The sequence below is a fragment of the Cryptomeria japonica genome, chromosome 3 (genome assembly GCF_030272615.1).
Source record: "Cryptomeria japonica chromosome 3, Sugi_1.0, whole genome shotgun sequence".
Classification (NCBI taxonomy): domain Eukaryota; kingdom Viridiplantae; phylum Streptophyta; class Pinopsida; order Cupressales; family Cupressaceae; genus Cryptomeria; species Cryptomeria japonica.
The window spans coordinates 158,673,957-158,688,529 of NC_081407.1; positions in this window are offsets into that span (position 1 = coordinate 158,673,957).

A 14,573-nucleotide genomic window follows, 5' to 3' on the forward strand; every position below is an offset into this window, starting at 1 on the left:
CATACCTTCAAGAGCTATTGTCACTTCCTCACCTAAGAAGGGCCAACAATTTTGAAAGAAACTAGTCGAAAAGCGGCCCAGGGGATTTGTCTGGACTCATCTACATAAGAGTTGCTTCTACTTCTGCTAAAAAAAATTTAGCAATCAAAGTATCGGTTTGGTCTTTACTCAGAAGCTTTGGGATACATTTAATAAACTTGTCTTGGATAGAGCCATGAGGGCTCTAGTTAGAGTTGAGAATACGAGAAAAGAAATTCACAGCCTCCTTCGCAATGATTTTAGGGTTAGCCACCTTAGATCCATCACTCAACTTAATATTGGAGATATGGTTAATGACTCTTCTCGACCTCACACTATTATGGAATAATTTGGTGTTCTTGTCACCCTCCTCCAACCAAGTCTCTCTAGATTTTTGTTTCCAAAAGACTTCTTCTTTAGCTAGAATAGATTCATGATCTGAAAGGAGTTTCTTTTCTCTCAAAAACAGGGCCTCATCCATCCCATGTCTCATCACTTTCTCATTAACCACTGCCAACTCAGCTTCCACTTGGGCCTTTTTGTCAAAAATATTGCCAAAGTGCTCCTTATTCCAATGGATGAGTTTTTGCTTAATAATCTTAAGTTTGTTGACAACCTTGTAGATCCCAAACCTGGAAACCTCATCCGCATTCCACCAATCCTTTAGAAGCTTAAGGATATTGTCATCCTTTAGCCACATATTCTCGAATTTAAAAGGGCATCTTTTTGGGCCAACCTCGCCCAAAATGCCAAGTTGAATTGGGAAATAATCTGATCCTGAGAAAGGTAGAATAAAGGCTTCCAAGGTATAGGGGAAGTTGATGAGACTACCCAATACAAAGAATCTATCAATTTTCTCTGCAATGTTACTGAAACCTAACCTTTGGTTATTATAGGTAAAAGTGTCCTTTACCATATTGATCTCTATCATGCCACAATGATGGATCCAATCTGCAAAGTCAAGAGAAGCATGAGAATTTTTACCTAAGCCTCCTCACTTCTCACGATGATGCAAAATTGCATTAAATTCACCTCCTAAAATGCATAACTGATTAAGGGTGATCATGAAATTCTCAATTTCCTCCCAAACTCTCTTTTTATCCTCATTAAGGATTGGCCCATACACATTAATAATGACAAAATCTAGATCATTTTTCAAGCTAGTAACCCTCCCACTCACCCAATTGCTACATGACTCCATAAGTGAGAAGATGATATTGTGTGGATCCCATATTATAGAAAGTCCTTAAGAGGCCCCATTGGCTGGAGCCTCTTTAATCAGTCTAAAGCCTAATCGCTTGTCAAAGGAGGCTAAATCCTCATTCCCTAATTTGGTCTCCTGTAATAGAGGTAATTCTGGACTGTAAGAAGATAGGCAGCGTATGAATATCCTTTGTTTGTTAGGGGCATTTAAGCCCCTAACATTCCATGAAACTACTTTCATGACGCATTGGGAAGGAACTTCCCCTTCCCTGCATGAAACATATTCGTGAGTTTAACCTGACCTTTCGCAATACCATCATTAGCTCTTAGCTCCGATAAGGATTTCCTGCCTCTCTTTTTGCAGATCTTGGCACAATCTGGAATAGATTTGTCATCTGCCCAGAGTTCGATTCCCAAGGTTTCATTTTCCTTGTTGTCTAAATCTAAAAAAATGTTTCTCCATAGCTGAGACCACAGGGGGGATAACAACCCAAAATCTCTTTTCTAAGCAAATTTTTCTAAAGATCGAGATCATCCTTGTCTACTATTTCATCCAATAGTTTCTCCATAATTTCCTTAGTAACTGAGTCACATAAATAGTTTATAATGCAATTTACCTCTTCCTCTTTGCGAGCTTAATCATCCTTTTGATCAGCCTTTTCCGATCTAATGGGGCCTTCCCCCAATTAGGGAGAGCCATTAGAGTTGCTTCAACCATCCAAACTAGTACCCTGATCAGGGGAAAGAGGAAGGAATTCCTTATCCCCACCCTTCCCATCCTTAGAAGCAGGGATAACTTCTCTCTTCTTGACAAGTGGTATCTTTGGATAAGCAGTTCTACCTAGCTTATCCAACAACATATCCTCAAGGGAGTGAAGAGAAGAGGGGGTCATCCTTTCATCCATGCTCTGGTCTGCTATAATTTCCCCCTCTTCCACCTCATCAAGTTTCCTAGTCGGCAAAGAGATTTCCTTGATCACAAACCCTCCTTGCTCCATATTGAAACTGATGTCTACCTCAGGAATCATTCTAGGTTTTGATTGAGAAGAGGGGAATTCTAAGATCGGATCGGGAGTTGGGTCTAAATCCATAAACCCTTTATAAAATTCAAGGTAGATAAGGAAAGAGGACACCCCTGATCTAATTTCAATGGGCCTTAAAGATTTAACACTAATATCCATGTTAATTATCAATACACAGTTCAAATATTTCCTATTTTTATCACTAAACTCTACAAATTTACCCAAGTGATTACCTATTTTCCTAATAATTTCTATGTCCATTAATTCTACTGGTAGGTGAGGGATCATAACCGGTCTATCTACCTTAAAATATTTTAGTTTATCTGGTTTAAAATCTGATTGCCATTCTAAAAAAATAAAATCAAAACCTTTGAAAGTTGGAGATTTACCTGTTAAGAATTCCTCCTTATGCCTCAAATTTCCACAATCAATATACAAAAAATCCTCAGTCAAGATAGCTATACTTACTATCTATTTGAAGGAGGACTTGAACCAATCTGCAATAGCCTTTGATGGGATTCCAAGTCCCCGCCATCTAGCGAAAACACCAAAATCCTTGCAAGATTGTTGAATCCTTTTAACCAAATTGTCATTAATCTCCAAAATATTTGCTGAATCTGAATTAGGGCATATATTTATGACCGGCTCAGCCCCTGAGGGTTTGGGAGGCATCGTAAATTTCTTTCCCTTACCCTCAGAAGCCCTAGGTCTATTATGAATACCAACCGACCTTTTGTAAACCTTATTTCCACTGCTTCTAACATTATCAGAATGAGATCTGACCCGAGGAGCTAGTTTTATGAAACCTTCCTCAAGATTCTGCAAATGGTTAAACCTATTGGAGATGACCGACTTAGTGCCTCCTCGGAAGCGATTATTCATTTTACTCTTCTCTTTAATTCCAGCCAATGGAGGGTTTTTCACAGCTACCTTGTGAAACCTCCTAGGTTTCACCACTTGTCATTCTGAATTAGCCTGAGGCAAGGGAGCCCTATTCTTCAGGTTGCAGACCATGGGTGCATATTTGGTTCATTCGAAGAACCACCTCTGTTGATCAAGGTCTGGAGATTTTCGCAGAGGAAATCACACTGACAAATTCACTCGGCTCATTCACTTCATGTTTTTTCTTATCAAAATTTTTTATTTGATTTTTAATTTTATTTTAAAAGGTTTTTAATTTTTTTTTTATTTAAATTTTTATTTTATTTTTTTGGATTTAAAAAGTTTTGTGATTTTTTTTAGATTTATTTATTTATTTATTTTTTTTGGATTTTAAAAAGTTTAATTTTATTTAAAATTTAAAAAAATCTTCACATCATTGATTATAAGACATATTATAGAATTTATTCTCAATCAAGATGTATTTAATTGCCCCTAGTGTCTAGCAAGGCATAAGGCATTAGAAACAAATGAAAGAATTGTTGGGATGGAAATGGATAAGTGAAGGATGAAGGCAACTTATTATGGAATCAAGGTTTATTTGATTTTCAAGGACTATCTCATAATGAGATAACATGTTTATCCAAGCTAAGGGTCTGGATATGGCAATGCACAGTGATGGCATGGTGCATTTAATGGCATGAGTCCACAAGAATGGACATGTCAAGAGGTTTTCTAAAACACATGCTTTTTACATTTTATGTCCCTAGTTTCGATTAAGTTCAAGAGATGGATAAGATGGAGATAAGATATAGATAGGATATGAAAGATCAAATCTAATAAGGGATGATGGAAGCAAGAAATGGAAATATAGAAGATATGGACTAAAAGTGTAGATATGGTGAAGAAAATAGGATGCATGATTCTTATAGAGATTCTTAACCTTGTGAAGATCAACGGTGGAGAAAAGAATATGGATGTAGATAGGGTGGATAAGGGATAATGGAAGATGAGGGATAATGGATGGTATAGTGGATAAGGTAACATGGATGAAACTTTCCCCCAAGTCTAGAGTGTAAGAGGGTAATGGATTACACATGATGCTTGTTTGTCAGGTTTTCATCATGGTACTTGCCCAAGGCGCCACAAGAGGTGGTTTTCACCATTGGACAAATTATTTCTCTTTACTTTCTTTTCATTTTTTTCATTTTATTTTTTTGACTATTTCCAGAAGATAATGGATGCATGATAGAAGATGGATGAAAGAATCAAGCATCTTGTTCTTTGGATAGTACCTCTGAAAAGATGTGCTACAATGGACCATGGCTATTTAAGGCATGCTAAAAGACATTGGTAAGGTAATGGTAAAGGGAGATGAAATAGATGATAAGGTGGAAAGGTGTAAGGATTTATGCAAAGAATTGGATGTGAGGGATGGACGGACAGAAAATAGGTGATGCATAGTGGATGGGGTGTTGGAAGATTTGTGTAGGGGTGGATGGAAATGTTGGAAAGATCGACATGAGCACACACCTTGAGGGGTGGTGGAATGATTGAGGGAAAATAGATTTTGGAGTTTGAGATTTTGATGGACAAGTGGATGTGGATTTTGGGACATAAGGACCCAAAATAGATTTGATAGTTGGGAAATGTTTAGATGGAAGAGTGAAGGAATCCTTTGGAATAGCAAGCTTAGATGCCAATTTTGATTTTTCTTTAGGATTTAATCCTTCTATGAGCAACTTGGGAAGCCACATGGTTTTTAATTTTTTTCCTTTGGAATTATTTGGAATGCATTGCTTCTATGAGAGACTTAGGAATCTAGATGGTTTTTTATTTTTATTTTTTCTTGATGGGCCTTTGTGCCTTTTTGGATATTTATTTTTGCTATTGGATTAAATTTTGCTTTATTTTCATATGTTTTTTAGATGAGACATGTTGATCTTGAGATGTATATGGATTTTTGTACTTATTAACTTTATGCTTGGCATCCAAATTGCTTCCAAAAGAATTGGGATTCATGGGTGATAGGAATGATATGGAGGTCTTTTGGATGAGTTGATATAGGTGGATGGTTGAATGTTTCTCAAGGTTGTGTGCCTTTGATGACCTTGTTTTATGGTAGGATGAGTGGATTTTAAGCTAGGGGTGATATGGATAGTGGATGGAGGGATATAAGGACCTACGATGGATGGAAGGGATAAATGGTTTAGTTTTGGGGTATAAGGACCTAAGGTGGATGTAAGGGAAGAAGGCCTTAGTTTTTGGGAATGTCTATATTTGGGTTTAGATGGAAGAATGTGATACTTAGAATGGATACAAACATTTTGAGAGTGAGATACATAGCCAAGGCCATGATAATTAAGATTTGCTTTTATATGAGGGGGTTCCAATACCTTGTTCGTGGATTCCTAACCCTTTTCCTTGATAATACATGCTTTGAAAAATATTTTTAGCAATGGGATACTTGTTGATTTTGAGATAAGATGTGAATCTATTTTGAGGAGGATATTATATGGAGAAAATGATAATCTCACAGAGAAAACCAGATTTTATGAAACTTGAGGAACCAGGTTGATATACGAGGGGTCCATGAATCACTTGGATAGGGGTGATGGGATCTTGATGAGGATTAGGATCATGAGGAGGATTAGGAGGTATTATAAGATCTTAAGATGCATATGGAGTATTATGACAAGGAGATGAAGGGATACTTTGATCTTGGCATGGAAGAGGATCATTGCATTGAGTGGAAAAGATGCTTTTCTCTTGATTTTTAATAGGACCATTGGAAAGGATGGAATGCATGATCATTCTTAGGAAGTAGATAATGAGTGGTACTTAGAATGATACTTTTATCTTGACATGGAGAAGGATAATTGGATGGATTCGAAAGGGTGCTTTGCTCTTGGTTTTTAATAAGATCATTGGAAAGGATAGAAGGGATATCACGTTTTTGCTTAGGAAGTGGATTATGAGTGGGACTTGTAAGGATACTTTCCTCTTGAGATGGAAGCAAGTCATTTAGGATAAAATAAGAAGGTATAAGAGGATCATCATGACATTATAGGGAGATGGAATCTTTATAAAAAAAAAGGATGCGATGAAAAAGCCTTGGGATATTGATCTTGATTCATTTTAGGAATTGTTTCTTCATGCTTTTTATTATCCTCTTGACATGGGGTATGGGTTTGGATATACATGTGGGATTCCTGGATGGATTCCATATTTTGACATGATAGGATTGGATCTTGAATGAAGCTCTTTAGAGTGAGGATGCCTAGAAGTGGAGTGCATGGTGGCATTGATTCTAATACTTTTGACTCAATGGAGGGATTGGTATCAAAGAGTGGATTAGCTTGGAATTTTTATATTTGTAAAGTGGAAAATTGAACCTTAGTGATTCCCCACCTAGGAGAGAGAAAGGAAATCACTAGGATGATTTTCACTTGGGAGATACTTAACATTCAAAAGAGGGGTTGAATCCACTAGATCCAAATCTAAGAGAAACAAGGACGTGAATTCTAAGTGGATTGCAAGTGTTGGAATGTAATTTACCCTCTTTTGTAAGTGGAAGAGTTGACTTGTTGACTATGTAGAAAAGAGAGATGAAATGGGTGAAATGAGGAGATACCGATTCGAGATCGTGTTGTAACTTCAGATCTGAAATATTTAGACTGATATGGAACCGCCCTGCAAATTTGGAGAAAAGTCATTGCGACCGTGTTGAAAGTGCACATGGTCCTCCACCAAATCCATGAAGGGTTCTTCCACCTCTGTGAATGGAGTCCGGATCTGAAAATACACCTGCGCACCTACAACCTACACATAGAAAAGAAAGGAAGAAGGGTTGTGGATAGGGGTTCACCTCAGTCAAACCCCGACTGAGGAATGAACCTTGAAAGAAAGTAATTGCAAATGATTGAGTGTAAATAATGAAAATGTATACCTTGTAGATCTGTAATTTGTTGATGATGATTGCTTTGGTTCTTGAATGTAATCATAAGTGTTGCATGAAATGGCATGTAACATGACAAAACCCTAACACACACACACATGCTTGCAAATCAATGTTGTAATGTTGCTCCAATGGATGAATGAAGAAGAATACTTGATGGATGCTTGAAGACTTGAATGCTTGATGAAGACCTTTTGCTTAAATTTAGCCTATCGTGTATTTCATGTATATCTTGTCTATGTAAATGAGATGACCAACTCCCTTTATACATTTCTCAAAAGATTAATTCATCTCACCAAAGGCCAACATCAAGGGGATTTGGAATCCCAAAATGCAGATAGGACCAAAGGGACCTATCTTGGGGCCACCCTAAGAGGGGGGACAAGGGCGCCACACCCCTGTCCTGCCTTATCTTGGGGTTTGGACAGGGTCTTGAGGCCATCTTAGGGCTTAAAAAAGGAGAGGTTAAAGGGTTAAGGTGCAAAAAGAGGTCTCGGTTGGAGAAGAAGATACTGTTGCCAAGGTGAGGACCTCAAATATGGTTAAAATTGCTAGGGTCGCAATTTTATGACACTACATTTAGCCCCCACTTTAGCGGGAATACGACTTACACCAATACTGTTGGTAAAGTAGAAGAAATATAGATGAAGATGAGAGATATAAAGCAATACCACAAAGATTATAAGACATTACTAATCTTGAGGAACAAAGCCCCCAATCTTAGGATCTTAAATCACTCAAACATATGCAAGTGCACACAAAACAAAAAAGGATGAGATAAACAACACAAGACAAATCATGAAAGACACACAACAAAGACAAGACACAAGACCACAAACCAACTAGCCAAAGAGACCTTAATATCCAAATGTCTCAACAACTAATTGAAACACAAAGACAAATGCCATCACATAAACACAAGTGATCACATAAAAGAGAAAAGTTGACATCATCCATGAACCATCAATAGTAAAACTATAGGTTCATAAGAGAAAGGAGAGAGAGGACATGAATACACACTTTGGTGATCCATGAGAAGAAAGGCGAACAACAAAGAAACCATGGACATATCTCCCCTAAAACTAGGTTATCCATAGAGATAAGGACATGGAAATCTATCCCCTAGAGTTTGTCTAGGTGATCCATGTAAGGGAGGAGAGTGGCAACACTGTTAGTTCCACCCAACCTCATGCACGTGTATGCAAGTGAGGTTCAAAGTGCCTCATAAGAGTCTATGCCCGAGTACGCTACAACCTGTATGTATAGTACAAAGGCATGACATCTTTCTCTAAGAGTTTGTGCTTTGGTTCTAAGAATAATCACCCTGCATAAGAGAAAAGTGGCATCATCTCACTCTAAGAGTTCGTGCTCTAGTTCCGAGAATGACCCATTGTACAAGGAAAAAGTGATGACATCTCGCTCTAGTTCCAAGAATGGCCCATTGTACAAGAGAAAAGTGGCGAAATCTCACTCTAAGAGGCTGCCCTATAGTTTCGAGAATGAGCCACTATACAAGAGAAAAGTGGTGAAATCTCGCTCTAAGAGGCTGCCCTTTGGTTCCAAGAATGACCCACTGTACACTGCATGAGAGAAGTATATTACAAAGGAAAAGTGTGGGTACCCCCCCCCCCCCCCCCCCCCCGCCCCTTAAGATGTCAACATAGGTTGATGTTTATATCTCAAGGAAAATAGAACAAGGATACCTACCTTCATCACAAAAAAGATATCCATTATGCAACAATGTCATAAACCCAAGAAAGAGAGGCAATACTCTTCAAGTAAGGATAAGATAGTTGAAAAAGAGATATCTTGTTGTAAGTGTAAAGTAAATCCTTGGAGGAGAAGATATCTTTTCTCAAAAGACATATACCTCCAAGAGGAGTTGTCTTAGACAAATATAACATCTTCTAGAATGAAGCACACAAGAGAACAAGAATTCAATCCTTCCTCCTATCGCTAGGTGAAAGGGATTCCTGATGAAGGATGACTCACTTTTAACCCAATAGGGGTGGGTGAATTTATTATAGATGTACATTACCAAGTGTGAAAGAGATTATAGTCAAGGACTTACACCTCTTGTGTAAGAGAGAACCCTTGAGTGAACAACAACAACTCCATACAAGGAATGACATCAAGTAATAAAACTCACACCATCCACAACATAGGAAAGAGTGGATCCTTAGAGAGAGAGAGAGAGAGAGAGAGAGATCATTTCCCCCCAAGTGCAAGACAATGAGAAAAATTACACAACTTCTAGAGAGAGATTACTCATAAGAGACGTACCATTTCAAGCAAGGAATACATCCTAACCAAGGATCAAACATGCACCCGCATGAAGGATAACTCCATTCAAGAAAGGACATCGGGTTATGAATAGAACAAAAGAAGAGGTAAATTTCAAAGAGAGAGAAAAAAATTCACAAAAGTTCTCTGAGGAGAGATTGTTCATAATAGACACACTGTTTCAAGCAAGGAGAATATCCCATTCACGGAACAAACATGCGCTCGCATGAAGGAAAACTCCATGCAAGAAAGGACATCAAGTTTATGAATAATGTACTCCATAAAGAAAATAGTGAAACCTTAGAAAGAGGAAAAGGAATATTCTTGCCCCCGAAGCATAGAAGCAAGAATAAATAGACTATTATGTTTCTCACTAAGTATGATTACACCTAAAATTGTACTACCACGAATGACAAGGAGCCCCCAATAGATAGGTTAACTATGTCACATAGTGAGGAGCAACATAATAGGAACTCAAATGTTATTTTAAATGATCATGATGAATATGCCATTCATTGTCATATGTTATTTTTAACATGCTCGAATCAATGTAATGTTGTATTTGTGTTTTCAAAGCTTGACACTCATGAGTAGAATGGCCATGGGTTTGGTGATATTTACAAAAAGAAGAATTTAAAAGACAATGGAGAAGAAGATGCGGACAAAGGAAAGTGTGATTTCTCATGACTTTGTCGCTCATATTCAAACATTTGTCCATTGCATGTATGTTCAAAAGAGGGTTCACTCTTGGGGGGAATTGGATTAAAATTTAAAGAGGCCCAATCAATTTCAAGATTTGTGTTAAGAGAAAAAATTGGAATATTAAATTTAGGCATCTGAGACTTTCTAGAAAAAGTAGGAGTAAAATCTAAGGACCCCTAATCATCCTCTGAGAGTTCTTCTTTAGGAACTTCTTTGGCAGGAGATGGTGTATTTTAGTTAATTGAAGAGAGGATTGCAGGAAATAATAAAGCATATGATGCTTCACTTATGTTCTCATCAACTACCTCATTAGTATATGTGTTAGGCACAACATGATAATCAAGAAGAATTTTTGGTTTCCTAGGAACATGAATGGAATTGGTTTGATTTTTGTTAGGCTATTGATTTTTGGTAGAGAGAGAATTATGATGAGAAGTAATATCATCCTCTTGCTCTAAGGTATCTTTATGTTCAAGAAACTCATTAGGAAAAGGACTATCATATGTAATTAATGCTTCATCTTTAGAGCGAAGATCGTGAAAAGAAGGTATGGTATCACTGGGATGAGTAGCCATAATATCATCCTCTTGCACCAAATAATCCTTATGAGCGAGGTAATTTTTAGGGAAAGAAGGGATAAAATTCTCCAAAGATTCATCTTTAGGAGGGAGATCTTTGAAAGAAGTGTCCATATTCCCTTTTTGTACCAATGTGCTCTCATTAATGAGATCAATTTTGGGAGAGGGTAAATCATAGGTATGAATGAAAGGGAGAACTAAATTATTATCATATGCATGAAAGGGAACATCATGAACATCTTTAATGTAACTTGAAATTGAATTAGCAAAATAAGATAAAAACTCCATATGCATTTATGATCAGACAATAACTCATATGTCATTTAACCATGATAATGTTCACCCCATACATGCATAGAAAATTGAATAAAGGAGGGAAAATGGAATTTGAATTGCAAATGTGAAATTTGAATTTGAAATTTGAAACTTGCAAAATAATTGAATAATTCAAAATTCTAGGAAAAATGATTATTCAATTAAATGAACAAATTGATTGAGAAATTAATGAAACCTCCTAGGAAATTGAAATTTAAAATTAGGATTATGTTAAAAAAAAAACCTTTTACTTTAAAATTCAAAATTATCCAAAAGAGATTAAAATTAGGGCCTATTGAAAAAAACCTCTTAATTTTAAAAATTGAAAGTTGTTGAATTGAAACTTTGAAATTTAAAATTATGGTTGTTCTTAATTAACCACTTAATTTTAAACTATATCTTGAAAATTGAAATGTTGAAAGTGGATATTGTTTTTTTATTTTAGAGGGACCAAAATTTGACAAAACCAACCAATTTTCTAGATTTAAGCAATTAAATACAGTCATAATAGTCTCCAAAAATTTTGGGAAAAAAGCCAAGGACCGTGTCGAAAGTGCACACGGTCCTCCCAACTTTTTCAAAAATTTTTAGGGCTCAAAATTTGACAAAATCAACCAATTTTATGGATTTAAGCAAATGAATACAATCATAACAGTCTCCCAAAATTTTGGGAAAAAAGCTAGGGACCGTGTTGAAAGTGCACACGGTCCTCCCAACTTTTTTAGAAATTTTTAGGGGTGAAAGCTACGATGATTTGAGAGCTAACCCCAAAAAATTGATTGATTTTATGATCTCTAGATAGGTGAAATGAAGGTGTGAATGTCAAAATAGGACCATATTAGGGTTTTAAGAAAAATGAGGAACTGAATTGCAAATTTGAAAAAGGTCACACCTAATGGATAAGGCCACCTTAGATGATGTTTAGAAAACTGAAATTGTGGGAAAAAGATTGAGATTTGCACAAAATCCAATTAATTTTAAAAATTAGGGTTTTAGGACCTAACCACTTAATTTTTAAATTTTGAATTTTGGGAAAAGGAGGGAAATTGAAAATTTGAATTTTATGAAAGAAGACAAGTCAAACAACAATGAAAATTGAAGTAAGATCCAAGTTTTGCACAAATTCAATTTCAAATCTAGATTTTTTTGTAAATTGCAAGAAAACCAAACATTCAATTTTGAGTTTGCTTTCGACCTTAGGAGGTTTAAAAATTGATAAAATCATCCAAGTTCCTGGATTTAAGCAGAAAAATATAGTCAATTCTGACTCCCAAAATTTTGAGAAAAAAGCCAGGGACCACGTGCAAAGTGCACTTGGTCTGACCAACTTTTTTCAAAAAAATTCCAGAGATGATAGATATTATGATTTTATTGCAGAATCCAAAAAAATCGTCGATTTGGAGATGTCTAGATCAGTCAAATTAGCAGTCAAAGGTCAAAATATGAGATTCTTAAAAATTAGGGTTTTACTGTTTAACCACTTAATTTTCAGAATGAAAAGATAGATTTCAATTGTAATTTTGAAATAGAAATCAGATTTGAAATAAGCAACCAAAATGCTATACTAGTTCACAAGCTTAATTTCCTCAAAATGAAAAATTAGGGTTTTTATGTAATTAAACTCTAAATTTTGCAAAAAGATCAAACTTGGAAATGAAATTTTAAAATTCAAATTACAATTATTCAGATCTAACGATTAAGAAATCAGAATTAAGATGTAGGACGTCGGGTTCACCAAAATGTAAAGTGGAAAATTGAACCCTAGTGATTCCCCACCTAGGAGAGAGAAAGGAAATCACTAGGATGATTTTCACTTGGGAGATATTTTACATTCAAAAGAGGGGTTGAATCCACTAGATCCAAATCCAAGAGAAACAAGGATGTGAATTCTAAGTGGATTGCAAGTGTTGGTATGTAATTTGCCCGACTTGTTGACTATGCAGAAAAGAGAGATGAAATGGGTGAAATGAGGAGCTGCCAGTTCGGGATTGCACTATAACTTTGGATCTAAGATACATAGACTAATACAGATTAGCCCTGCAAATTTGGAGAAAAGTCATCAGGATAGTGTTGAAAGTGCATAAGGTCCTCCACAAAATCTGCGAAATGAAAAGGGTTCTTCTGCCTCTATAAATGGAGTCCAGATCTAAAAATACATCTACACACCTACAACCTACACACAAAAAAGAAGAGAAGAAGGTTTGTGGATAGGGGTTTGCCTCAGTCAAACCCCGGTTGAGGAATCAACCTTGAAAGAAAGTAATTGCAAATGGTTAAGTGTAAATAATGAAAATGTATACCTTGTAGATCTACAATTTGTTGATGATGATTGCTTTGCTTCTCGAATGTAATCACAAGTGTTGCATGAAATGGCATGTAACATTACAAAACCCTAACACACACACACACATGCTTGCAAATAAATATTGTAATGTTGCTCCAATGGATGAAAGAAGAAGAAGACTTGATGGATGCTTGAAGACTTGAATACTTGATGAAGACCTTTCGCTTGAATTTTGCCTATCGTGTATTTCATGTATATCCTGTCTATGCAAATGAGAGGACCAACTCCCCTTTTATACATGCCTCAAAAGATTAATTCATCTCACCAAAGGTCGACATCGAGGGGATTTGGAATCTCAAAATGCAGATAGGACCAGACGGACCTATCTTGGGGCCACCCTAAGAGGGGGGGACATGGGCGCCAAGCCCCTGTCCTAGGGGGACATGGGTGCCATGCCCCTATCCTGCCCTATCTTGGGGTCCAGAAAGGGCCTTGAGGCCATCTCAAGGCTTAAACAAGGAGAGGTTCAAGGGTGAAGGTATAGAAAGGGGTCTCGGTTGGAGAAGAAGATACCGTCGCCAAGTTAAGGACCTCAAATATGGTGAAAATTGCTAGGGTCACAATTTTATGACACTACAATAGTGGATAGCCCTTGAGGGTAGGCTTGAAAGGTATCATCATTGGGTTCATTGTTTGATGGAGATATTGGGTACTTTTTGTGTAAATATTTAGGAGATGAAGGAATGGTGGGAGAGACAGAGGATTTGTTTTGCGATGAGCCATTACTAGACATAGGTAGATAATTTTGATCATGCCTGGAAAATGTATCTTAACATAAACCTGATTCCTTATTAAGTGAATTATTAATATGTTCTTCAATATTAATGTCACCTTGATTGATAAGGTCCTTGATGCAACAAAGGTGGATTGTGTCTTCAATTCAAACACAATCTACCCTGAGTTGTGTCACTTCTTTGTTATCAAGGGAGATCTTTCTCCCAACTCACCTTTTAAACCTTGGCACAAGGTTAGATAAGGATGAGAACTCATTGTTTCAGTCTTCTCTCACCCCTCAAACAATCAAAATACCCCAACCATGCTTAGGGTCTTCTCCTTAGACAAAAGTGCAGTCATGATGAATGAGTAAATGAGCCTTCCAAGGGCACCATATGCAAAAGTGAACCCCAAATGGTCTACAATATTTCCAAAGGAATCTACCAATTTTTAATGAGTTGTTCAACCTAATTTGGTCACCCAAGAATTTTGGGATCACTTTCAAAAGCTTGCACCCTATTTCACCCCTAGAACCTAGTAGCCCTCCATTTAAGGAC